This window comes from Leptonotus elevatus, chromosome 1, assembly GCF_054856555.1.
Source record: "Leptonotus elevatus isolate MCC_2025b chromosome 1, RoL_Lele_1.0, whole genome shotgun sequence".
NCBI classification, from domain to species: domain Eukaryota; kingdom Metazoa; phylum Chordata; class Actinopteri; order Syngnathiformes; family Syngnathidae; genus Leptonotus; species Leptonotus elevatus.
In genome coordinates, this window is record NC_141239.1 from 4,161,128 (window position 1) to 4,168,161 (window position 7,034).

The window sequence follows — 7,034 nt, forward strand, 5'->3', positions numbered from 1 at the left end:
CACCGCCTACTTCCGCTACGTAGGGCGCGTGCGCGGAGAAGGAAGAAGAAGACGATGAAGAGAAGGAAGGACAAAGTGAAGCCAGTGCGGCACAGGTGGCTAGTGGTTAGCACATCTGCCTTACAGTCGATTGGTTCACGGTTCGAATCTAAGCAGGGAGCTTCCTGGTTGCAGTTAGCGACGCGTGTTAGCATGTTTGCAACACACATTGTGCAACTGACAGGGGCGGCCCGAGGTGAAAGTTTATTTTTTATTTTTTTTCACTCACTCACACAAACACCACACATACAAACATGGTCTCCCAGGCGGGGAAGCGAACCCACGCCAACCTGCATCGTACACCTGGAGCCCCCCGAGGCGAAAGTGTAGATTGTAGCCCTCCCCACAGCCACGGCAAAAAAAAACAAAAAAACTGATCATCATTGATCTGTGGTCAGTTCGGATCAAAAATTAAAAAAATTAAAACAAAGTGCGCATTCACAGTCGATTACCATTCTGACATGTCAAGGTTGCTGAAACATACTCAACGTAACACGCTAAGCCTAACTTCAAAATAAAGTTGACCAAATGCAGTCATACATGGACGGCAATGCAAATAGCCTTAGTACGCTTTTACTTTGAAGTTAGCCCACGTCGTGGCGCGATGGCTAGCTTGACTTCCCTTTTAGACGTTACTTTATCATAGTTGATTGACATTGTAGTTGCGACCAACGTCAACATAACGCTATCCCGAACTCATGTTCAATCGCTAATTGAGGATGTTAAGAAACTGCTCATTTATTACGCCGCCATTGTATGATACGGCAGAAGTGTCCGATGCAAGTGGCTAGCGGCTAGCTGTTAGCATGACCACTACAACGAGTGTCTGGCTGCCGGCTGGTAAGTTAGACAGCTGTAATGACCTACTGTCATTCTTTTTCAATATTCTGGACCAAGGCTACTTTGGAATTCACTCTCCGTGCTTAAAGGAAGGGAATGTGCTTTAAATTGCACGTGGAGGTATTTTCATTATTATTATTATTATTATTATTATTATTTTGAAAAAAATAAATAGAACTTTGTATTCATTTATTTTACAAAACACATTTGCCCATTAAAAAAAAGAAAAACATTCAACTCAAAATGTCAAACTTAGCTGTTTAGATTTTAGGAACACAACTTTAAGCCATTAATACCTTTTTATTTTACACATGAACCGTGTAAAAATAAGAATGTGTAAAAATAAGAATGTTTCTGCCTCATATTGCACTTAAAAGTTGTGTTCCTAAATCCTAAACGGCTATATTAGACATTTTCTTAATTTAATGGAAAAAGCGCTTTACAAATTAAATGAAGACAAAGTAATATTTATCTTTTTTGTTGTTGTTGGCTTATCCGAATAACGATCCGATCCATGACTCAAATTCGTGATCGAACCGTGACTTTTGTGATCCGTTGCACCACTTTAGCATACCACACGATAAATACCACACACACAGACAACTACAAATAGTAACAATAAATAGCACCGGGTAATCTCATAGTCATTTATTTGGACTAGAAGTCATAAAAAGCTAATTATTATATAAAATATATTTGCTGTATAACATTTTATTTTAGAAAACATCCATTCATCCATCCATTTTCTGAAGCTCTTATTCCTCCCAAGGGTCGCGGGGGTGCGAGTTCGCCTATGCCCTGGTGACTGATCCGTTTGTTGTTCCCTAACATGGCCTGGCGACCAATAAAAAATGTTGTCTTTATGCGGCTTCACATGGCCCAGCGACCAATCATTTAATGTCTGTGCCCTGACATCGACAGGCGACCAAATCCACTTTTTTGTCTTTATGCTGACGTGGACTGGCGAGTGGCGACCAATCAATATTTTGTCTGCATTCACCTGGCATGGTCCAGCGACCTATCCCCTTTTTGTCTGTGTGCCCTGACATTGACCAATCCGCTTTTTTGTCTTTATGCTGCCGTGGACTGGCGAGTGGCGACCAATCAATCGTTTGTCTGCATTCACCTGGCATGGTCCAGCGACCTATCCCCATTTTGTCTGTGTACCCTGACATTGACTGTTGACCAATCCACTTTGTTGTTTGTATGCTCTTTGACTGATGTGGACTGGCGACCAATCCCCTTTTTCTGTCTTTATGTTCCCTGGCATCAACTGGTGATTAATCCGTTTTTGGTCTTGCCCTGACATGGACCGGCAACCGATCCAGTTTTTGTTTTATGGGTGCCGACTTGGATTGGCGGCCAATCAATTCTTTGGTCTTTGTGTCGTAACACATTGACTCATGATGACAAATCACCAACCATTTTTTTTATCTATATGCGCTCTGACAATCCATTGTTTGTATTTATATGCCTGGGCATCGATTGGCGACCCATCCGTTTTTGTTGTTGTTGTTTTTTATGCACATGCTTGACTGGCGGTCAGTCCCTTCTCTGACATGAAACCTGGAAGCACTTGAGTTGAGTCCAGCTCAAATGTTGAAGAACGTCATCAACTTAAATTGGACTTGGGTGCAGATCTGCGCTGAGCTTTTAACTTGGACGCTAATCTTCATCCGCCTCGCTCGCCACTCGGAAGATTTAAACGAAATCTCAGATTATTTGAATCGCCATATGCCTGCGTTCTTGCGACCTCTCTTTTTGCTGACTCGGCACCCACCACGCCCAACACCGGCACATGCCTGTCACATGACATGCTTGTCACATGCTTATTACATGTTATAACATAGTTATTACATGCTTATTAAAGGTTTGTCAAGGGGTTGTCCTGCATCTTATCATATGGTTTTTAACATCATCATATGGTTAAAACGATCACATGGTCACACATGAGAATCGTTCACGAGAATGTGATCACCGGGCCCTATAGTTGAGTTTGGGAAAAACTCATGTCACACGATAGAAAAAGCAGAAGGGTCATTGTGGGCAAATGTGCAACGAGACCACATTATTGGATGAGAAGAAGAACGGCTTTTCGGACGGGATCAGAATAATCAGGATGAGAAGCGGACAGACTGCGGCTTGAGCGCAAAGAGGATTTTCATTACAATCCACTTAGGAGAATTTTTCTTCTCTTTGCGAGCCTTTTAATTGTTCCCATGACTTCAACGGCAGCCGCACAACTCGTGATATTGAAATGATTTGACCCGACGGCGACTTCAAGCGTCTGCAACATTCCCACAAGACTTCCACGCCCTCGCAATGTTCTCCTTTTTCTTGTTATTAGAACCTTGCTTGTGAGGAGTGCTGCTGGCCGAGGGCCAGTCAACTTCTGAATCCCGATGGTGTTTGCTGGCGTAACCGTGGCGACCAAGGCCAAACGTCAAATGTTTGTGAATCGCTGAGAAAAAAGTAATCGAGGATGTCAAGGTGTGATTGGTTTTCATGAAACAAGGAAAATTACGTGTTGTGGATTCAAAACAAAGACAACTACTGTATGAAGTTTTATGAACGGACCTTACTAGCTTAATGCTAGCATACATACAAAATGCCATCGATGTGCTAATGTTAGCATAGTTGCGGTTTTACAACCCTTTAGGGAACGCAAATTGTCAACAACTAGAGCTGGCAAACGATTATATTTTTTAATCAGATTAATCACATCTTAAAATTTTTATTATTCACGAATAATCGTTTAATTGAAAAGCTTTTTTATCAACATTTTGTCATGAGGGAACGTGAGTGGATGAGTGATCGTGGACCCAAATGCAGGGAAACAGGAATCAAGTGCAATGCGTGATACTTTTATTAACCATAGTGAGAAAGGTGAGCAGACAATCATGACTGGGCGGGACGGGACTGGTCGCCATGACTGGACGAGACGTGAGTAGATTGGTTGCCATGACTGGACAGGACGTGAGTAGACTGGTCACCATGACTGGACGAGACGTGAGTAGACTGGTCGCCATGATTGGACGGGGTGTGAGTAGACTGGTCGCCATGACTGGAAGGGATTGAGTAGACTGGTCGCCATGACTGGACAGGCCGTGACTAGACTGGCCGCCATGACTGGACGAGGCGTAAGTAGACTGGTCGCCATGACTGGACGGGACGTGACTAGACTGGCCGCCATTACTGGACGAGACGTGAGTAGACTGGTCGCCGTGACTAGACTGGCCGCAATGATTGGACGAGGCGTGAGTAGACTGGTCACCATGACTGGATGAGACATGAGTAGACTGGTCGCCATGACTGGACAGGACATGAGTAGACTGGTCTCCGGGACTGGACGGGTTGCGAGTGGACTGGTCGCCATGACTGGGCGGGTTTGAGTGGACTGGTCGCCATGACTGGGTGATATGCAAGTAGACTGGTCGCGGTGTGAGTGGACTGGTCGCCGTGACTGGACATGGTGTGACTGGTCGCCATGACTGGTCGCCATGACTGGACGGGACATGAGTGGACTGGTCGCCCTGACTGGAACGGAGCGTGACATGACAGGACCTGATTTGCCTCGACTTGACTTGCTGTGACGAAGACTAGACGCACGAACTTCCACACATAACATAGGCAATGCACCCACACCGACTGGACAAACACAACAGACTAAATACACCAACACTAGACAAAAACAACAACAACACCCATAACAAACAAAAACCCAATCCCCCCCACCGAACGGAAACATGACACATTTTTTTTGCCCACCAAATCTGAGGAGCACCTGTTATGTGTTAAATCTTTCGTCTTTAACATTAAATCTTTCATTTAATGTTATGAGGACGTCGTCAACATTTTTTTAATCTTCTGCACACTTATCTTTTTCACATCTCCTCTTTTTCTAATCAATTAATCGCTTGCATGATTAAAGATAAATAAAAAATGACCCCAATAGTTTGAAATGGAAAATATACTGAACGTCATAAGCAAACATTTATTAAATGCATGCAGTTATGTTTATTGCTCCAACAAAATCTGCGCTACCTTTAACGTAACCATCAAGCTAAAGGATCATCTGCGGTCAAAATTAATAGTGTGATTAATCTGCATCAATACATGATTAATGCGCCCCTCAATCGCGCGCCTCCGCTCATCGGCGGGAGGGCGTCTCGGCTATCTGAAATGCTTGGGACACTGAGACAGACACTACGCACTCGCAGCCTCGCGCCCGTCGACGGGAACGCGCAACCGAGGGGCACAAAGGGACGCGGGCCCACACGTCGCAAACCGGAAACAAAGTTGATGGGTGAAAAGCCGGACGTCGGAAGTCCCGCCTCCTCCGTGGCATATAGTCCATTCCTCCTCGTGTGTCTGCACGACTGTACAGAATGACGCTGCCTCCCAGTGGTCAATGCAGGTACAACGGAAGGAGAAGTGCAATCAATTCGATTGCAGCATGAAATCATGATGCACAAATTATAATATAATATAATTCTTTATGTTTTATTCAGTCATTTTATTACTTGATATTTTCGCAAAATCCATCCGTTTTTTTACCAGTCTCAGAGGGCGGCCATTTTGTCACTTGCTGTCGACTGTAAATGACATCACAGTTGCTCGGGGAACAACCAATCACAGCTCACTCGTTATCTGGAGCTGAGCCCTGATTGGTCATTGCCTGGGCCCAGGGCAACTATGATGTCATCATCTTCTGCTTATGTTTAAGCCTTCCGCTATTTTTGCTCTTAAATTTTGAACACATTCTCTCATATTTGTAAGAAGGTAATAATCCCGAATCCTTCGTGGCTCTACATACAAAGATGGGATGAAGCTAAGTAAATCTGTGACTTGAAAAGGACTAATCTTGCACTACAGCGACACTTTATGGTCACATATAGAAACGACAACAACGCTGACAGTCAATAATGTCACTGAAATGTTTCCAACTGACTTTGTAAAGCACCGAATATGTTTTTGTAACACGTTGAAGCATGTGCAGTGTTTGAAATGTTTAAATATGTTGCACGTAGTTTTTATTTACTTTTGAAGTATTTATAAGGTTGCATTTGCCCTTGACGCTCAGATAACTTGTTAAACATTCTCTCAGCTGCGATGTGGTGAGAAAGGTGAGAAAGCTCCAGCTGTGAGTGTCGTCGTCAACATCATCTTCTCGTCTACCCTTTTTTTGGATCTCAATCTATTGTGAGTTTAATGCTTTAAGGGAAGAGGTGGCAAATCCGGGTCCAAAAAGTAAAAATCCTGCCACAGTTTTTGCTTTAGAGCCCGGTGCTAGCTAGGAGGTACATATATATATATATATATATATATATATATATATATATATATATATATATACAATTATTTTCAATTATTTCTATTTTATAAATCCATATATTAATATTTAAAAAACTAGTTTAGTCACTGGACGCAAATAGCCAAAATGTGTGCACAATTGACGGCCAATGAAATGTTATGGGCGTTAAAAAGAAGGTTTTTCATGCATGCCAGATCCACCACACCAGCATCTACTGAAATGTAAACACAATCTGTTTCTTCCTCTGGTCGCTGAATCAGTGGAGGCTGATGTCTGTGGATCTCACTCTGCTTCATCTATCCTTCCTTCCTTACTTTAGTCTTTCCTTTGGTCTCTTGAGGTCTCCCTAATTTGTTGGAATTGATATGCTTCTGGGGTTGGTGAAAGATTCTGGTTTGTAACCCGGTGGGTAGTAGGTGGTGTCTGGTCGGTGCTGGATTTCACTTTCCTTTCCTTTCTTTGATCCTTCCTCGGGTCTCCTGACAACTTCATGACTCTAGCGGGATTCTGAAGTATTCGGTTTAGGTAAGCGTATGGGATTTTTTAGAGGTTTTAGGTGAATTAATGAGCACAAACTCACATGCACACACGCACACGCACGTACTCACGCACAAACAAAAATCAAATAAAAGAGAGGGAGCAATGATGATGACATGTTGAATCGGTAAGATTACCGAATAAACAATACTGAGGTCTCTCTCCAAAAAAAAAAAAAATTATCCCAGAAATGCTGATAAACATTCACAGAAAATGGGGTGGAAAAACCTGAACCCCTTATCCCCCCCAAAAATATCTATATATATATATTGGAGAAGATTTTTTATTTTTTTTTGTTATCCAT